The 21,069-nt window shown below is 36.7% G+C and overlaps 1 pseudogene; it reads left to right on the top strand.

Moving 5' to 3' along the window:
• The first annotated feature begins 1,072 nt into the window (after nucleotides 1-1,072).
• LOC114028264 lies at nucleotides 1,073-1,711 on the top strand (annotated as a pseudogene).
• The last annotated feature ends 19,358 nt before the right edge of the window (nucleotides 1,712-21,069 follow it).

The following is a 21,069-nucleotide window of genomic DNA, read 5'->3' as shown; positions in this document are numbered from 1 at the left end:
GGCCATGGCTTGGTAAACATGACATAGGCCTTTTGTGAGTTACATATATTTTCCCCTAGATCTTGGTCTCTGCATTTCTGATTCCAGCCCTGTGATCCCATGAGCCAGATTTCTAATTGTTCCCTTTTGGTATTCTTGACTCTAGCCTCCCCTAATTTTAATTAAATCAACCATAGTGACTCAGCAGGAAGGCCCCCAAATCCTTATTTAACCCAGCAGAGGCTTTCTGCCCAGTCACTAGCCCTTTTCAGTTGTGAGGGCCCAGGTCCTACTAATTACATTCATCTCATTTTTTTGTTTTTTTTTTGTGGTCTCCACCCAACACCAGGAGCACTCAGGGAGAACTTTAAAGACTATGTAGTTCTTAGAGAGCTCCTACCTCTGTTCTTTTGTTGGCAGCAGCTGTTAGTATGGGAGTCTGTGGTCAGTGTGGACTTACTGAGTGAGGATGTTGGTTTGAGGCCTCATCCACCAGGAAAACTCCACCCTCCTCTTCACTGTGCTATATTCCACTCACAATAATATGTCATAATGGAGTCATCATATACATGATTAAACTTAATACAATCTTTACTTGTGGCCGCCAAGTAAAAGAAATATAATAAAAATGTTAACAGAACAGCGGATAGATTGATCAAGTTAATTTAATCCCTCTCCCCCTTCTTGATAAGATCCTGGGTTCTGATACATTTAGCAGGTAAGAACATATCTCAGTTTATTCCTTGTGAACTTGGACACTAAACTAGATGTGACTAGAAATCTGCTCAGATGAGATGAGAGACTTACTTGCCCATGTGCTCTGGAGCCTGTATAAAACCATCAAGATAGTTGGAGATTTGAGCACTTGGCATTTAAGAGTAGAGTGCATTCTAGCAGAAGCCCTAGGGAAAAAAAGTATCATTTAGAGGAATGGGAGGAGCAGAGCTTTTGGCCTCAGCCTCAATCCCTCCACCTTAGCCCGATGAACTCTTTGAATTTGAAAGGGTTCAGAAGATTTGGGCTTCCCACAGACTAGAAAGAATGAGGAAAGCCAATTCAAGACTCTGTAAAGTCAACACCCTTTTCTCCCAAGATGGCTGTGAAGGCAAAGAAGGAAGTGATTGTCACCCCCAAGAGAGAAGCTAAGTACAAGGCCTTGAAGGCCAAGAAGTCAGTGTTAAAGAGTATTCATAGTCACAAAAAGAAGATCAGAACATCCCCCACATTCTGGCAACCCAAGATACTAAGATTTTGACAGCAGCTCAAATACTCTTGCAAAAGTGCTCCTTGGAGGAACAAGCTTGACCACTATGCCATCATTAAGTTTCCCTTGACCACTGAGTCTACCATGAAGAAGATTGAGGACAACAACACCCTGGTCTTCATTGTGGATGTCAACATCAAGGCCAGCAAACATCAGATCAAGCAGGTGATCAAGAAGCCGTATGACATTGAGATGGCCGAGGTCAACACTCTGATCCGGCCTGATGGAGAGAATAAGGCCTATGTCCGACTTGCTCCAGACTATGATGCTTTAGATGTTGCCAACAAAATTGGAATCATCTTAACTGTGTCCAGCTATCCCACTCTACCTACAATAAAAAGTTTTCCAGTTAAAAAAAAAAAAGACCTCAACAGAAAAGCAACATTATACCTAAAGAGAACTTCTGGTAGACTGGCAAAAAGACTTCCAGGTATTGTTACATGCCACTTTGCCACGTGTGGTCTCTAAGTTTGAATCTACTTTCCCCTGAACTTTTTATATACTGGTGGGAGAATGGATCACAGATTTGGGGAGTTTTGTATCAACTGTTTTTTACTGTACCACCTTAGTGAATACCTCTTTTAAAAAGCTAATTATGTCTCACTAGATGACCTGATAATTATTGTGTGATGTGCACATTGATGTGTACTCATAAGCTATATAGTATTAGAAAGACATCCTCCAACCACTCAGGGCTATTCCTAGTATTCTGAGAGAATGAAGTAGCTGAACCTCTGAGAACCTGACCTGCCAGTGTGAATTGGGATTGGGATAGTGTCTCCTGAGCATGCACTATATTTAAATAGCTATGAGTAAGTTGTATCCTGGTATCTTCTCTGATAGCTAGGCCCCTCTATCCTCTCCAGGTGATGAGTTATCATCCATCATTTGTAAAATGAGGATGAGGAGGCATCTTGGTACAGTGCTTCTAGAGCACTGAGCTCAAATTTTGCACTTCATAACTTTGCTGCCTCCATAATGTTAGGCAACTCACTTAATTTTACTGGGCTTCAGTTTCTTCATCTGTAAAATGAGAAGATTTTACTTTATGGTCTCCAAGTGTCTTCCAACTTTCGATCATTGGATCCACCCTCTCAACCTGGAGGCACAGCTCCCTTACATGTTTACAATGGCCACTGACATCTAGTATTATTTCTGGCACTGAGCCACTTTTTACACGATCTCAGCTTTATAAGAAGAAGCATCTTGGAATGTGAGGCTGATATTCATCAGATATAATATAGCTATAATCTTTGCTTATACCTAAGTAGCAGAAGTGTTACTTGTCAGGAAAAATATTGAAGAAAAATATTATTTCTTTTATTACAAAGGTAGCAATCACTAAAACTCTGACAATTTGGCCTAATTTTTTTTAACCAGCCTCAATCTACTCTAACAATTCTAAATTTAATATTTAAGATAATTATTCTACTCTTCCCTTCTCCCCCAACCTACCCCAACACAAATGCTTTTTCCATTACCTGAATTTACTGGTCTCTTTTCCCAGGAATATCTAGATCAGGAGTTCTTAACCTTTTTTATATGTCATAGACCCCTTTGGCAGTATGATGAAGCTTATGAACCCTTTCTCAGAATAATCTTTTTAAATGCATATCATAAAACACATAGAATTACAATGGAAACCAATTATATTAAAATAAAAATTTTAAAGTACTTAAAAACAAGCTCACTGACCCCAGGTAAGAACCTCTAACCTATATTACTAGAGCACAGGGTATGAGTAGGAAGCCATTAAGATCCAACTCCAACCCAAATCTCTGTCCTAAAAACAACTTAGGTCAATTTGGTTGTAAACATTACAAACTGAATAAACTTCATGGGCCAGGTCCATCACACTTTGGGAAAAGATGCAAAGGGGAAACGGGTTATCTCTTCCTCCACCCGGAGAAACTCCCACGCAATCAATCTGAGTGGGGAGACATGGCCCCAGTTGAAGGAAGGAAAAATCAAAGTTTTCAGTGAATGCCCTAATCTAAGAGGGAAAACTACTCAGAACCCATGATTGAATAGGAAGGAGAGAGTGGGCAGGATTGCATTTGGGAACACTTTCAATGAATAAGTTTCTGCCTGATCGAAAAACCCATCATTTTAACATCAGTTGTCTTCTAGTTATACTACTTCTAATTATAGATTTCCAGGACCTCTGAGGAATCACAATTTGGGGTCACTCAAAGGGCAATGGAGAGCCACATGATAGACATAAATGTGATGCAACACTATTATCACCAACAAATTGCAAGTAAAAAGTTGCCTAGAATATCATTAGAACTGTATGGTTGATAAAAAAGATTGTGTGTAGCAAAAGTGAGGGATAACAGATGGACAAGAAGCATTCTATAGTGGTACCTATGTCACAAGGACTATAGCCATGAGGACTGAAGAAAGGCCTATGGAGGATTTCTGGGGCAACTTGGATATGACTCTTAAGATGAAAAGGTGTGAATAGGTTACAATCTGCACTGATAAAGCAAGTACCTTTGTTGAGAGGATCACAGATTTGTGACCTGAGAGTGTACTGCTCCATGTCTTCCTGGATACACCGTAGAATCAAACCAACTAATACTTTTCAGTCTGTTGCAGAAATTGGGAGGGGTTTTGTGTATGTGTATGTAGAGGGGCACAAACAGCTTCCTTTCTGAGCCTGGAGAAGGAAAAATGGAGAATGAAGCAACCCTGGTTTGTCTTTTAATCTAGTATAAGTGTGAGAAAGATGAGGATTATTATTATTAATAACATTTATATAGCATTTATATAGTGTTTTAAAGTTTGTGGCAAAGCACTTTGCATATATCATTTCATTGTACCCTCCCTCACAACAAACTTTTTTTGTAATTTAATACTTTTTCACAAATTACATATAAAAACAATTTTAACATTTTTAAAATTTTGAGTTCCAAATTCTCTCCCTCGATCCCTCCTCTCCACTGGCCCTCCCAGAAGGCAAGCAATTTGGTATAGGTTATACATGTATAGTCATGCAAAACACATTTCCATTTAAGTCATATGCAACAAACTTCGGAGATAGGTGCTGCTATTATTAAATTCTACATAGTATCTGTAAAACTATTGTTGAGGTTGCTTAAAAACTTTGGAGAACTCTCAGAAGAGAAAAACTGTAAATATTTTGTTTATAAAAAGAATAATAAGTTAAATTATACCAATACTGCCATCTATAAAAAGTTCTATGTAATCTGGTTTAAGACATTTTACTCTGCTTCATGATTCTAGAAGATTGATGCTGAAACACGTTACCTACTTCCTGACAGAGAATGAACACAAGATTAAGAATGCGGCATGTAGTTTTGGTCCTGGCCAATGTGAAAATTTCTTTTATGTGGCTATGCGTATTTGCCATAAGAGCTTGGGGTTTTGTTTTTCTTTTCTTTTTCCAAGGAGAGGGAAGTAGAGAAAATAAAAATACTTATTAATTGAAAATTAAAAATTAGAAGTCATTGCTTTTTTCTTTGATAGTTATCAAATGGTAATACAGAAAAAGAACTATTCCTTTTAAGAAGCCAGTGAAGAACTTTGAATGAATAAACTAACATCAAGCCAGAAATGTAGGGACATTACTTTCCACCATTTTGAGAAAAAGAATTGAGAGAGCTGTGGCATAGTGGTAACACTCAGGGATTCAAAACTCCAGATGGTAGGCCAAGGATGACATTGGCAGAGTGACAATCAGAACAATTAGCAATTGCTGAGTAATAGGGAGGTAATTAATAGCTTTCATCTGAATAGCAGCCAGAAATAGACAAGGCCAGGAGCCATGAAAAAATCCTTAGGAAGAGGAAAGAGAAGAAATGGCTTTCTTTCTAGGTGCAAAAGATAGTGAAATTTTAGATAAATGGAACTTAAAATGGTAAAGTAAGAGAAAACACTTAATTTGTAGTTTTAGTTTTATATTTCTTTATACCCTTGCTTTCTGGGGGTATTTTATTGTTCAAAGTACCAACTGGAAGTTAAGTAACCTGTATTTTTTTTAAATAAGGAATTCTGGTTTTTTGGGGAAAGCATAGGTGTCTGGAACATGGGTTTTAATCCTACTGTCCTCTGAAAAACAGACTTGAAGAAAGTCTGCTTCTTGCACCCAAAATACTTTTAAAGCAGATATCATCATTGATTTCATGAAAGCTAGCAAAAATATAAGTGTGTGATTCTTGGGAGGTGTTATTTCGCCTCTGTTGGGATAGGCTCCAAGTTATTAATTCTGTTGTAATAGTTCCATATTTCATCCTGTTTGGGACCACCCTCTTCTCTTCTTTCTCTACATCTTCTTAATAATTAACTGGCTTAGTTTCATTCAACGATCGTCTCCATGAAGGTAATTCTCAAATCTATATATCCAATCCTAATATTGTATCAGAAGGAAAATACAGATGGTTTATGTATCTGTGGGGTCATTGAAAATACTGTATAGTTTTCCAACTACGATCTAGATTTATCTACTTATCCTATTACTACTTACTGTAATTGTCAGCACCTTTACTGATCCTATAGGTCACTGAGCAAGGAGACAGGTCCCGCCTTTGCCTTCCTCACTGCCTTAAAGCCAGTAATGAGGGGGCCTTGTAGGAAGTTTGGCCTCAGGCACATAGCACTTACTAGCTATGTGACTCTGGGCAAGTCACTTAACCCCAATTCCCTCGCATAAACAAAACAAAACAAAATTAAGGATACTCATACTCTTCTCATAAAGATTTTTGGGGACAAAGATGTCCTAAAAATATGTTTTAGACCTTCATGGTAAAAAATTGGGAGATACAGCATGCACATCATATGAATATTACTATAATGGATTATTTTATAAATATTTCATTATCTAGGACATAAAACCAACATCTGTTTTGTGAATTACTGTTAAATTCATGTCTTGCTGTATGTATTTGTGTATGTATGTATGTGTTTTATTTTTCAAAGGACGTAGTTTGCTTACTATTGATTTGAATCAATGAAATAATAAGCTTTGTTGTAATTTAGCTCATGCTCTAATTTGTAAATAAAATAATGTTTTTATATCTGGGAAATGTTTGTTGAGGAGGAATATTTTATAGAGATGAGAGAATAAACAAATGGGTAGATATATGCTGATACCTTCTCTGTTGCATTTCTTTGGTAAAGGGATGGAGCACAGTTTAGTGTGTGTCGCTCAGTCAAAGATGGTGCCTCAGCAAACCTGTAACAGGCCTCAGGGGACTGAATCAAGGGGAGCTGTGGTGATTTCCAGGCTTCTCAACCCACAAATGCCAAAGACAATTTAGAAAGTCAGTAGGAAAGGTCTGTGACCTCAGTGAGAGAGGAGCTTGGTCCGACCCCAGTTCTGGTGCAGCCCTGGGGTGGTGAATGCTTCTGAAGCTCTCAGCTCACAGAAGGAGGGGGGATTGAGAGGCTGAACACAGGGGGATTGCAAGTATCTCTTTGCTGGTGCTGAGGTAGGATTCTGCCTCAGCTTGGATCTGAGTCACAGTCCTGGTTGGTGGTCCTGGGATAAAGAGGAGTGCTGGCATGGTGGAGTTTGTGTCTGCAGTGGAGAAGGAATCCTCCTCACAGTTCCAAGGCAGAAAAGAATGCTTGTGGTCACTCATAGACCAGAGCACAGGCCAGGAAAAGAGTAAACACCTTGCCCTTGATCATACTACCTTGGAAGAACTGAAAATTTATAGGTCCCTAGAAGTATCTCTAAAAACTGTTGCACAAAACCCCTGAAGCTTGGGATAGTAGATTCTCCACACTAGAAGCAGACCCCTACCTTAATAAAGAGTTTAATAGTCAAGTAATTTGCTGGGAACATGAGCAAACAGTGCAAAAAAGTCAGACCATAGAATCTTACTTTAATGATAAAGAAGATCAGAACATACAACCAGAAGAAGACAACAAAGTAAAAGCTCCTACATCCAAAGCCTCTTAAGAAAAATCAGTCCCAGGCCATGGAAGAGCTCAGAAAGGATTTTTTGAAGCAAGTAAGAGAAGTAGAGGAAAAACTGGGAAGAGAAATGAGAGTGATACAAGAAAATCATGAAAACAAATCAACAGCTTACTAAAAAAGACCCCCCAAAGTACTGAAGAATATAACACCTTAAAAAATAGACTAACCCAAATGGCAAAAGAGGTCCAAAAAACAAATGAGGAGAAGAATGCCTTAAAAAGCAGAATTGGCCAAATGGAAAAAGAAGTACAAAGGCTCACTGAAGAAAATTATTCCTTAAAAATTAGAATTGAGCAAATGGAAGCTAACAATTTTATGAGAAAGCAAGAAACTATAAAACAAAACCAAAAGAATTAAAAAATAGAAGACAATGTGAAATACCTCATTGGAAAAACAATTGACCTGGAAAATAGATCCAGGAGAGATAATTTTAAAATTATTGGAATATCTGAAAGCTGTGATTAAAAAAAAATAGCCTAGACATGATCTTTCAAGAAATTATCAAGGAAAACTGCCCTAATATTATAGAACCAGAGGATAAAAGAGAAATTGAAAGAATCTACCAATCATCCCCTGAAAGAGATCCCCAAAGGAAAACTCCTAGGAATATGAGAGCCAAATTTCAGAGTTCTTAGGTCAAGGAGAAAGTATTGCAAGCAGCCAGAAAGAAACTATTCAAGTATTTTGGAAACACACTATTCAAGTATTTTGGAAACACAATCAGGATAACACAAGATTTAACAGCTTCTACATTAAGGGTTTGGAGGGCTTGGAATATAATATTCTGGAGGTCAAAGGAGCTAGGATTACAACCAAGAATCACCTACTCAACAAAACTGAGTATAATCCTACAGGGGAAACAATGGATATTCAGTGAAATGGAGGACTTTCAAGCATTCTTGATGAAAAGACCAGAGCTGAATAAAAAATCTGACTTTCAAATACAAGATTCAGGAGAAACATGAAGAGGTAAACAGGAAGGAGAAATCATAATGGACTTATTAAGGTTGAACTGTTTACATTCCTGCATGGAAAGATGATATTTGTAACTCATTAGACCTTTCTCAGTATTAGGGTAGTTGGAGGGTATATATAGACCAAGGGCACAGGGTGAGTTGAATATGAAGGGATGATATCTAAAAAAGAAAATTAAGGATTGAGAGAGGAATGTACTGGGAGAAGGAGAAAGGGAGAGGTAGAATGGGGTAAAGTATCTCACATAGAAGAGGGAAGAAAAAGCTTTTACAGTTGGAGGGGTAGAGGGGAGAAGTGAGAGGGAATGAATGAATCTTACTCTCATTGGATTTGGCTTAAGGAGGGAATAACATACACACTCAATTGGGTATGGAAATCTATCTTACCCTATAGGAAAACTGGGGGGAAAGGAATAAAGGGAGGATGATAGAAAGGAGGGCAGATTGGGGGAGGAAATAATCAGAAGCAAACACTTTTGAAGAGGGACAAGGTCAAAGCAGAGAATAAAATAAATGGGGTGTTGGACAGGATGAAGAGAAATATAACTAGTTTTTCACAACATGGCTATTATGGAGGTGTTTTGCATGACTACACATGTATAATCTATATTGAGTTGCTTGCCTTCTCAATAAGGGTGGGTGGGCAGGGAGGAAAGGAGAGAATTTAGAACCCAAAGTTTTAAAAACGAATGGTAAAAATTATTTTTACATGCAACTGGGAAATAAGATGTACAGGCAATAGAGTATAGAAATCTATCCTGCCCTGTAGGAAAATAGAAGGGGAAGGGAATAAGAGAAGGGGGGGATAATAGAAGGGAGGGCAGATTAGGGGAAGAGGTATTCAGGATGCACACCATCTTGGGGTGAGGGGAGGGGTGAGATGGGGAGAAAATTTGGAACTTAAAATCTTGTGGAAATGAATGTTTAAAACTAAAAGTAAATAAATTAACTTAAAAAAAGAATGATATAGATTATGTTTTAACAGACAAAAAAACAAAAAAAACATACACAACTTTGTGGGAGTTATCCCTGAGGTAGCTTTTTCTTTATAGTCATATTATCAACAGGTCATCCTAAAATCAGATTATATAAAAAAAAGGAATAATAATTAGAAAATACAAGGTATAAAATTACATTAAAACATTAACTGAATTATTTAAACAAGTCATTGAAAATAATGTGAAATGGACATGGGAGAGATATTGACATCAACTACAATAATTTTGTTCAAATGTTTAACCAATGTAACCAATTTCCAAAACAAGGAGACTAATAAAAGAGTTCAGAAAGTGCACAGGTCAGCAAACTTGTGACCTGCTTTCCAAATGGAAAGAGCCAACTGCCAAAAAATAAAGTTTAGAATGTGGACTTGTTTGCAAAACTTTAAGATGACTGGTGATGGATGATTATGAGCAGTATCGTCTCATAAAACTTAGAGAAGTAGTGGAGGGTAAAACCAGTTTAAAGAAGCTTGGCAAGATATCCAACTAGGCACAATCATCCCAAAAGCTTTTGAGGATGAAAATGAAAGAACTACAAACTTAAGAAAAATGGAAAAGATTTGCAAAAAATATATATTTTTTTACCAACCACTTTCTCCATCAAGGAGAGATGAATCTCTCTGTCCTAACATCACAGTCTCAGAAGTACTTATAGTGGAGGAAATGGCACTAAAAAGAACAAAAATGGGAAAAGCAACTGGATTGGCCAAATGTGTAGGGAAGAGATCCATGCTGAACCTAATACAATTATGAGGGGATTGAGAAACTGACATACAAAATATCTGAAAGAGGGAAAGATACCAAAGGTGTAGACTCTATTAATACTGAAAAATATGACATAGAGAATATCAGTAACTACTGACTTATATACTTACTCTCTTACCTATGAAAATATTTATAAGGATCATGTATATAGGAATTGGGGTCATGCTCAATGAGAATATTATTAAAAAAACAAACAGTCTTTTGAAAATGATATTCAACAATGGACCACATCTTTAGAATCCACTATTAACCAAAAGATGCAGAGAAAGTTTTTACACATGACATTCATATGTAAAGCTAGTAATTAGTTTTAGTGTGTTTCACATTCAGATAGCAGTATTAGGGTATAATGGAAAGAGCCCAGAATTAAGAGCCAGAATACCTAGGCTTTGGTATTAAATATACTTCTTACTGTTTGTATGACCATGGAGAGTTAATGTTTATGATTCCTTGGTTTTCCTCATTTGTAAAATGTGAGTTGGATTTGAATATAGCCCTAATTTTACATTTGCATAATTTTGTATATGCATATATGATAAAGCATCACTAATTTGGATTACTTAGAAAAAGAAAGACTGACAGTGAATAGTCTAAATTTTAATGGGGGAGGGTGAGACAGTTGGGGTCAAGCGGCTTGCCCGGGGTCACACAATTAGTGGGTATTGTGTCTGAGGCTGGATTTGAACTCGGGTCCTTCTGACTCCAGGGCCGGTGCTCTATCCACTGCACCACTTAGCTGCCCTTAAATTATAAAATATTTTAAAAGATAAATTGACCCCTTCCTTTCTGTGTAGAAGTGGGGGACTATGAGTGCGGAGTATTGTACATACTGTCAGACTCGATGTGTGGGTTAATTTTGCTAAACAGATTTTTTTAATCTTTTTTCTTTTTAATCCTTTCTAGGTAGAAGAGTAGGAAGGGATATATTAGGAAAGAATATGATAAAAGATATCAATGAAATAAAGAAACTAAAATATAAGTGTAGTTTTATTACCTTCAGACATATATATTAACTAAAATGAAGCCAACGTTTGGCTTGTGAGGGCTTCCAAAGGAAGAAGGCAATCACCAAGAAAAACTAGCCTGAGTTTACTCATTTGCAGATTTACAAATTTACAAATCATTCCAAACTAACTTCAATGCAAGTGTGGCTTTGATTGTGAGCTCCTTATTCCAAACTATGTAGGGTTTTTTTTTTTCCCTTTTATCAGTCAGCTAGGACTGGAGAAAGGTACTGTAATCTGAGAGTATAGCCTCAAAGTAACACTGGATGCATTAGATTTCATAGCTATTTCTGTGGCTTTGGATGCATCTAAAAGAAGCTAATGCATGCCATTTTGTCAGGTGCCTGTTATTGCTCTGAGCTGATATATCAGCATATATGTGAACTGGATCCACCATCAATCCCCCTCCTGGTTCAGCTGTACCATTAAGACCTTGAACTTAGATAATAGCCTCTAACCAAATGTGTTCCTATGCTCCATTACTAGAAGAAGAATATATAGAATGAGGTAGGTGATAGTCCTGCTATATTCTGCCACGATTCAGCCATGACTAGACTTTTGTGTTGACTGTAGGTGTTGAATTTTAAAAGGGAGTTCAACAAGCTGAACTTTGTGAAAAGAGTCACATGGTGAAAGGACGACAAATTATACCATATGAAGCTTGTCAGAAAAGATTGAACATATTTAGCCAGGAGAAGAAAAGATTTAGGTGTCCATTTTTTAAGGGAGGGAAGGAAGGGGAAGAGGAAATAAAATATTGGGTGTGAAAACTCTGGTTTCCACTGATGCCAATTAAATAATTTTCCATGTTCATACGTCCAATGCATGGCAGAAGCAGGATTTGAACTCTGTTCCTCACTCCAAAGCTAGAAGTCTGTAATCTTAGAATAGTTGGATGACTGTCATGTGAATGGCAGACTGAACTCTATACACAACTATTAAATGCCTACTCTGTATACATCATTATATTAGGTACTGGTGACACAAAAACAAAAGTGAAACCATCCTTGTCCTCAAAGAGCTTACATTCTACTGGACTACACTTGCTCTTTGGCCTTAGCAGACAGAACTAGGGTGAAAATTACAGGAAGTCAACTTTTGCCTCTTTATGGAAATATATCCCTCCAGAGCCATCAAAAAATGTGATGGGAATAGTAAGTTCCTGAATACTGGAGATCTTAAAGCAAGTGAGTCATAATAATAAAATAACTGACAATAAGATGCTTTAGATGATGCAAAATGCTTTGTTCAGGTGTGTCTGACTCTTTGTGACCCCATTTGGGGTTTTCTTGGCAAAGTTACTGGAGTGGTTTGCCATTTTCTTCTCCAGTTCATTTTACAGTTGAGGAAACTGAGTTAAGACTTTCCTAGGGTCACACAGTTAGGAAATATCTGAGATCAGATTTGAACTCAGGAGGAGGAATCTTCCTGACTCGAGGCCTGGCACTTACTTTTTTGGTATTTCTTTCAACCCTCACAACAACCCTGTAAAGTAGATACTATAGGTATTATCTACAGGTATTATCTCCATTTTACATCTGCGGAAACTGAGTCTCAGAGACATTAAGTGATTTGCCCATGGGCATAAAGCTACTAAATGTCAAAGATGTCACTGAACTATGGTTTCCCTGACTTCAAATCTAGCATTGTCTATCCATTACATCATGATGCCTCTCATAGAATTTAGATCTGAAAGAGACATTGGAAATGATCTAGGCTAAACACCTCATTTTACAAATGAGGAAACTAAAGCCCAAAGAGATTTAAATCACACAGGTAGTATAGCAGAGCTAGGATTTGAGCCTGCATACTCCAAATAAATTTTTATTTCTACTATGTCATTTTGCTTTAGAGTCTGAATGATCATTTGTTGGGAATGGTATAGATGAGTATCATCATTTGGGCATTAGTTGAATTCAGTGCATTTTGAGTTTGTAACCCAATTCAGAACCTATAAGACTATGATTTATTGATGCCATAAAAGCATTTCTTGGTAAAGTTCCTTAGAGAGAGGAAGATAAGTTTTAATGAACAGATGTACATCATTCCTATTTTACTTATTATTTGTTTGTAAGTTGTAATGAATTTCAACCAGAGGTTTAATAGGGATAATAATATCACCTGTCTTACAGAGTTGTTGTGAGAATAAAATGAGATATTTGTAAAGGCCTTTGCTTACTTCAAAGTGCTATATAAATGCTAACTGTTATTATTTCTAAAAAAGAAACACAAAATAAGAAGAACATGTCAATGAATCACTAAAGATAAACAGAAGAGAACAGAGAGGTTCAGAGGATACATAAAAGAGGTCAGTGTTGGGGCTACCATGTTAAATTAGAATTATATGAAAAATTATAAACTTATAATGAATAAAAAACAAATTAGACTTAACAGTTCATATGCAATCCCTTTTAGGTTTTTTATATCAAAGTATTGATATTTATTAAGTATATAATAAAAAATTAAAATCAAAAAACCTGATTGAGCAACTGGATTTTTTAGTTCAAGTAGACAATTACAGGACTTTGGGTTTTATTTTTTAAATTTGTAATGAGAAGGGATAAGAGGACTTCATTTTGGCCACAGTGACCAATATTACTTCATGGGACAAATGATGAAACACCTTCTTCCTCTTGGTAGAAAGATGAGGAACTCCCGGTGCTAAATGTCATATTGCTGTCATACTGCTGTATCAGATATTTTTGTTTAACTTTTCATTTGGAACTAGAAGAGGCATCTGTTACAAGATGGGGAGGAGAGCATGTATACTAGGAGATATACTTAGAAACAAAAGCTATCAATAAAACTTTATAAAACCAGAACAAAACCAGGAAGTGATAGAAAGCTAAGGGGACGATTTCAACTTGGTTATTGTATTTTGAATCCACTTTTTAAGAAAGTTAGACATATAATAGTCAGCGTTATGTAACAAAGTAGCACTGTCTTCTTGTTGATTATGTTAGAAGAAAGCAGTGCTGCCTATGGTATACAGCATTGACAATCCAGCTCTAGTCTTGAAATTCAGTTTTCCATTCTCAGTATTAGAATGATCAATGTTTGGTTGACCAAAATATTGCTTTTCATGTTCTTTTCCCATAAATTTTATCTAAACAATTGTAATAAAAGATATATTTGTAGGCATATCACCTTGTGAATGAGTTTCCTTTTACTTTAGTTTCCATTTAATAGTTTCAAATTGACATTTTTTATAAAAAGATATATATATATATTTTCAATTTCTGGTTCATCTGGTGATCATTTGACTAACTTTGTAGCATGTCAGAAAACAAAAACAAAACAAACCAAAAACAAACAAAAAAAAGGTGCTGGTACTGTTGTACAATAAGGTCATATTTTTAATGTCTAGGTAAACACCCATTCAAGCTGTTATCTCCTGGTTCGGAGGAAGTTGATCATGAATAAATCACAACTAATTAAAACCAGATCTTTTATATCAGCAAATACAGCAGTATCAAAAATACAGAGTAAAAATTACCAGGTACTTCATTCTTTCAGAGTATTTAAGTGCCATGTCGAAGGTGCTTTGCTATGCATTGAGGAAGGATATAAGGGTAGACGTGACATAGTACTAAAAATTAAGAGTCATTTTTAAAAATCACATAACTTTCTAAATGTTACAAGTAAAATGAACATATTTTTCTGATTTTCTGTTTGAACATATATTATTTTGGTGTTTATCTGTAAATCTTCCATAAATAAATTAACCCTAAAACATACATGTTGACTATAAATCCCCAAATTCTTTTTTTTCTACATGTTAATTCAAGAGTTGCTTAGAATGAGAAGATAGGTATGGATTTTTATCTGAACTGTTGGAATGAGTACCTGTGTTGATGAGATAACAGATTCATTGCCATTGTAGAGCATTTTTTAAAAAATGAAAAAAAAAGGTAAAAGTTGAATTGGCATTTTTTGTTTAATACACCACAGACATTTTTCAGCTATTATTCCCCATTCCCAACCTCCCATAAAGATTCAAGCCTTTCTTGTAATAAAGAAAAACAATGAAGAAAATCCAACTGACGAAATGACTTTGACAGTGAATACATATGACACCCATAGCGTCTCACTTCTATACAAAGAGCAGGGACATGTGTTTCATCATTCATTTTCTAGGACCAAGATTAGTCATAATTAATCTGTTGATCATTTAATGTTATTATAATTCACATTATTATAGTCATGTATATTGTTCTTCTGGTTCTGCTTGGTTATGTGATATTCTTATGAGTCTTCCTGTGTTTCTTTGAGTTCCTCATATTGTATGATTTTAGTCTAATAGATTGAATTAACAGAATTTGTTTAGCCATTTCATAATCAATGGACAGCCATTTGGTTTTCATTTTTTTGTTAGCACTAAAAGTGCTGCTGTGATTATAGGACCTTCTTTTCTGTCTTTGACCTTCTGCTGGTAAATGTTTAGGAGTCTTCTCATTACATTTAGTGGAGACAGCTCTATCTAAGCAGAGGAGGATATGCCACTTGAAATGTTCTCACCTATCACAGATTTGTGTTTAAATTTCAGCTCTGATGTTACTACTTACATGACCTTGAACAAGTCCCTTTTCCTCCCTAGACTAAAGTTCCCTCATCTCTAACATGAGGGATTAGGGCTAAATGGCCTTTGTGTTCCCTTCCAGCTCCAAAGCTGCGGTCCTAGAATCCTACAGGGAGAAATTCCTGATTATATAATTTGCACCTCCCCAAAAGTACTTCCTCTGAAGCCTCAACATAATGGACGTGACTTTGGGAGCCTCAAAAGTTGCATCTATGGAACACAAGCTCTGGAAGGTCTAACCAACCTTTGATCAAGGGCCTGGTAACATTTGTTTGTCATCTGAGGACCAATCTAGTGTGTGGGTGGAGGATCCTTACCAGGACATTGGGCCTCTAGGTGATGAATTTTTTCAGCTAAACCAACTCATGAAACCTTCTTCTAAGACATGAAGGAAATGAAGAAGTCACATCGGGGAAATCAGAAGTCCTTGAAGTTAGTCTACAACTCCTGAACCTGTGTCAAAATTTGAAAAAGGTGAACTTGATCTTGAGAACAATTACCTTCTTTCCTATAGCTTTAGCATTCTTCCTTTAATGGAATAACAATTATCCAAAAATCAGTTTTAACTTTAAAAAATGGGAGTAAATATTTTAATGAAGTGATTGACTGACTTCCCTTAAAAAGTCTGCCTTCATTTTCATAATTTTGAAATGTTATGTGTTTAAAAAATTAGAGCAAAATGCTGACTACAACAGCTTATCGGCAACATAGTTGAAGAAGAATCATAAATGATGCTTTGCTGAGAAAGTGCAGTTCACTGTAATGAGCAAAAGACAGGAACCCTGAGCTCTAGCCCTGCCTCTGCCATTCAGTAGCCTCATGACTTTGGTAAGTCTTGTTAACCTCTATAGACCTTCTTTTCTGCATTTCTGGCTGGACCATAGAGCCATGTTTCCTGACTCAAATTGTTGTGAGGACACTAGGATGATTAAATTTGTCTACCATGGACTCCTTGACCCAACTTCAGGCTAGTGATTCTCATTGGCACAGTGCATGGGTAATTAGAACTAAAGAAAAGGAGAAAATAAAAGACTTTTAATAGAAGAGTCTTTCAGATGTGTAAAACTTTGGCATAGACCAGTTGGGAAACCTTAATATAAAGTATATGAAATTGAATAACTTGGAGTAGGTCTGGAAAGGTAGCTTGGAAGCTTGATTGTGGAGTATCTTCATGATAGTCAATACATCTTTTAGAAGGTAACATTGTGGCACAGGCTAAATTTAAAGTATAGGAAGTGTATAAAGGTGTGAAGATTGGCGCTATTAAAGATTTTTTTTATTCAGTTTCTTGAGTGATTTCATCATATTTATAAGGCACATTTAATTCAATTCAACATTAAATATCTGCCACGTGCAAGACACTTTGTAGGTTTTGAGAGTACAGAGACAAAAAATGACAATCTTTGCCTTCAGAGATTTTATGTTATAGTGAGGAGGTAGTAGATGAACAGCAGGACACCACATATACATACACAGGTAAGTCAATGTACTATAATTTTAGGAGGGAGATCAGGAAAGTCTTCCAACAGTAGTAGGAAGTGACAACTGAGATAAGATCTGAAGGATGAATTAGTTTATCAGTTCCTCTCTAGAGTGGAGTGGGCTAGGGAGAGCTTGAGAAGAGATACTAAGAGGAAAGAAAATTATAATCTTTTTCTTTTTTGGTGAAGCAATCAGAGTTAAGTGACTTGCCCCAGGGTCACACAGCTAGTAAGTGTCAAGTGTCTGAGTTCACATTTGAACTGAGGTCCTCCTTACTCCAAGGCTGGAGCTCTATCTACTGTGCCACCTAGCTGCCCCGAAAAATTTATCTTTAGAGCTTTATGGAAATTAGAGAAAATCTAGTACAAGTCCCACAGGCAGTAAGTACCATAGCCATGGCTCAGAAGCAGGTACTCTGGCTAATTACCATTAAAAATAACAATAAGGCCCCTGATAATATTTCTAGGGAATGGTCAGCCCATTTATAAGACCTGTGGTTTTGTAACTCATCTTAGTTTGGCAACATGTTTTAAAGAGGTATGGAAATTTCATCACTTTGATCGTTGCTTTACCTTGCTTAGAACCAGGCGTACAAGTCACTTACTGGCTATCCATAAGTAATCCTGAAGCAATTTTCCTGAAGGACAGCTCTATGATACTGAATGCTACATACAGGAACAGAGATTTGACTCTTAGACTGAGCAGATGATTCTATGTAGCTGAATAGAGGGCAGATGAACTTCAGAGACGTAGTTCAGAAGAGATGGTTCAAGGCCAGTGAGGGGTAAGGACAAACTTTTGAATGGCAGTTGGGACATCTCAGAACCAAACACAGATATGTTCCTTGATTCTTGGTGCCTGCTACCCTAGAGACTAAGAAGCTGACCCCTCCTCCTGCCCCCCCATCAGGTTTTTTTTTTCCCATTGGTGGCTCTGAGATTTTAGCTCATTCACAATTCATAAAACTTAGTTACTCTGCTGTACTATTTATCCTAATCTTTATAAATTTTTTAAATTTTTATTTATTAAATAAAGAGGTTTACTAATTATCCATGACAGTCCTTTAGGTAACCAGCATTTAGAGAGAGTAAGCCAAGCTGGCAATAGTAAGCTAACTGTTACCTTACCTTGGGAGTGATGAGGGGAAATTATTTTTATTCTGAATCCTTTATCATAGCCGTAGAATAGAATTATTTGAAGTATGATAGGAAGACATCATTCTGGTCTGATACTCGTCTTAGAGATAGGAGAATGAAGTAGAGATTGCCCAGTGACAGTGATCCTGGATTCTGCTTGTTCCTTCCCTGATGTGATGTCGGCTGTGCTGGTGTGGCTCTTCTCCTTCTCTCTCTTTGTATCTCCAGTAGTTAGCACAGTGCCTGCCATATAGTAAATGCTTAACAAATGTTTTATGATTCATTCCCAATTTACCATTTAAAATACCATCTTCATTTAAAAAACTTTTATTAAAGTATAGCTATGCAAGGCATGATACAGATCTAGCAAAAATGATTTTCACTCATTGATGCTTGCAGACAGATTGGTTTCTATGTAATGGGATTATGAAGTAATGAATTTTCTTCCTCAAGTCAAACATGAAATTAATTTTCAGTAAATTTATAGTTACTTACACACAAAAGATGTACAGAAAGACAGATTTATTTATTTTTGGTGAGGCAAATGGGGTTAAGTGACTTGCCCAGAGTCACACAGTTAGTAAGTGTTATGTGTCTGAGGCCGGATTTGAACTCAGGTCCTCTTGACTCCAGGGCCAGTGCTCTATCCACTGCACCACCTAGCAGATTTTTTTTTATTGTGGGAAGGGATCTCAGTGAGTATTCCAGTCCACTGTATTAAGGAATCTCCCCTATAATGTACCCCAAAAAGTTATCTTCTAGCCTCTACTTTAAGATATCTGAAGAGGGAAAACCTCTTAAAGTAAGCTGTTCCAGTTTTGGACAGCTAATTGTTAGAAAGTTTTTTTTATTGTTGTTGTTGAATCATTTCAGTCATGTCTGACTCTTCATGACTGCATTTGAGTTTTCTTGGCAAAGATACTGGAGTCATCTTCCATTTCCTTCTCCAGATCATTTTACAGATGAGGAAACTGAGGCAAAGAGTGTCAAGTGACTTGGGTCACGTAGCTTCTAAGTGTCTGAGGCCAGATCTGAACTCAGGAGGAAGAGTCTTCATGACTCCAGGGTTGGCACTCTATCCACTTCACCACCTAGCTGCCATTTTGTGGAAGGTATGCCCCTCTTAATGCTGGCTAACATAGTATTAGCTTTTTTTTTTTTTTAGCTTCTACGTCATACTGCTGCCTCATATTGAGCTTGTACTATACTACAACATCAAGATTTTTCAGAATAATTACTCTCTAACCACAGTACTCCCAGCTTGTACTTGTCAAATTAATTTTTTCAATACTGAAGTGCAAGACTTCATGTTTATCCTTGTCGAATATTACCTTCAGAGATTCAGTCCAGTACTCTAACTTGTCAAAATTGTTTTGGATCCTGATTCTGTTATCCAACTTATTAGCCATCCCTCCTGGTTTTGTGTCTTCTGCAAACCTTATGAGTAGATCAGCTGTATCAATAAGCAAGTCATTGATATAAATGTTAAGCAGCACAGATCTCTGGGGTACTTCACTAGGGACTTCCTGCTTTGACATTGAACCATTAATAAATACCCCTTGACTCTGGCCTTTTAAACAGTTCTCTATAGATCTGACAATATTACCATGCAATCCATATTTCTCACTTTTGTGAACAACAATAGCATGAAATGTTTTAAAATCAATATTCTTTTTCAAGTCCAATTAAATTATATCTACAACATTCCCTCACCTACTAGTTTAGTTATCCTTTCAAAAATGAAAAGAAGATCAGTGTGGCATGATTTGTTCTTGATGAAGCCCTTTTGACTCTTTTAATCACCACTTCCCTATCTGGGTTTTTGCCAAAGCTCTTTAATGCTCTGTTCCAGAACTTTCCCAGGACTTAAAGTCAAGCTCAGTGGCCTATAGTTTACAGATTGAATTCTTTAAGTGAAGATATCTAAATAAGGTAAACCTGTGTTCAGAGATTAAAATTGTATTTTTGTAGATTTAGGTCAGAGGGAATATGCTACCTAATTTCAATTAGAACAGGCTTTATGGGGGAAGGAAGGTTTTAAGAACTTTGGAAGGCAAAAGGGAAGACTTTGAGGGCTCTGGAGATAAGGTGTTCCAGGAACATAGTGTCTCTAACAGAAACAAGTGGGATGATTAAAAAAAAATGGAGACTTGAGCAAATTTGCATGTGAGGGTACTATTGGGTAGATTAATGGAGGTAACCATAAGGTAAGTGGGTAGAAAAAAATTTTTAAAGAATAAATTGAAACAAATTATGCAACAGTATGTTTTTCCATGGCCTCAGAAAGGAGCTGGGAAATACTGTGGGTTGCATGTTGCAAAGACTATTTAGTGTCTTTTATTGGCATGAAAGCTTTGCAAAGAAGCTCAGCTTGAAGCTTTGATTATGTCATTCCCTTGCTCCATGTGTGGTTTCCATCACATTGAAACCACATTTCTGCCCCTTACTTCAAGGTCCTCTGTAATCTTGCTGCATCCTTTCTATCCAAGTTCTATTATCATGAACATACAAAAGACACCCTTCATTTTATCTAGCTATTCTTTTCAGTTGCCCATACCCTGTATCCTTTATTGTCTCTGTCCTTGCTTACCTTTCTCCCCTCCTACACGTAGCCTATTGTTTTATCTATTGCTCAAGACTCACATCAAGTCCTTCCTCTTTTAAGAATATTCTAGCCCACTTTATTCTTTCTTTCCTTTAACATTCTATTACCCTGATGACTAATACACAGAGTTTAGCACTGAATTGTTCTCCTGCATTAGTGTGCAAACCCTTTGTAACTATGTCTTATCCTTTTATGTTCTCCATTGTGCCTAGCATAGTGCAGAAGCTCGTAGGACAGCCATTGTAAGCTTATGTGGTAGGCTTGTAGCATGGTGACACCACCTAGTTACAGTAGTTTTGATATTGGGCTGGAGATGGAAGCTATTTTGGACAA

The sequence above is a fragment of the Vombatus ursinus genome, unplaced genomic scaffold, assembly GCF_900497805.2.
Source record: "Vombatus ursinus unplaced genomic scaffold, bare-nosed wombat genome assembly UNPS02014874.1, whole genome shotgun sequence".
NCBI lineage: Eukaryota > Metazoa > Chordata > Mammalia > Diprotodontia > Vombatidae > Vombatus > Vombatus ursinus.
The sequence above is the reverse complement of the archived record's forward strand: the minus strand, read 5'-3'. Positions and strand labels throughout refer to the sequence as shown.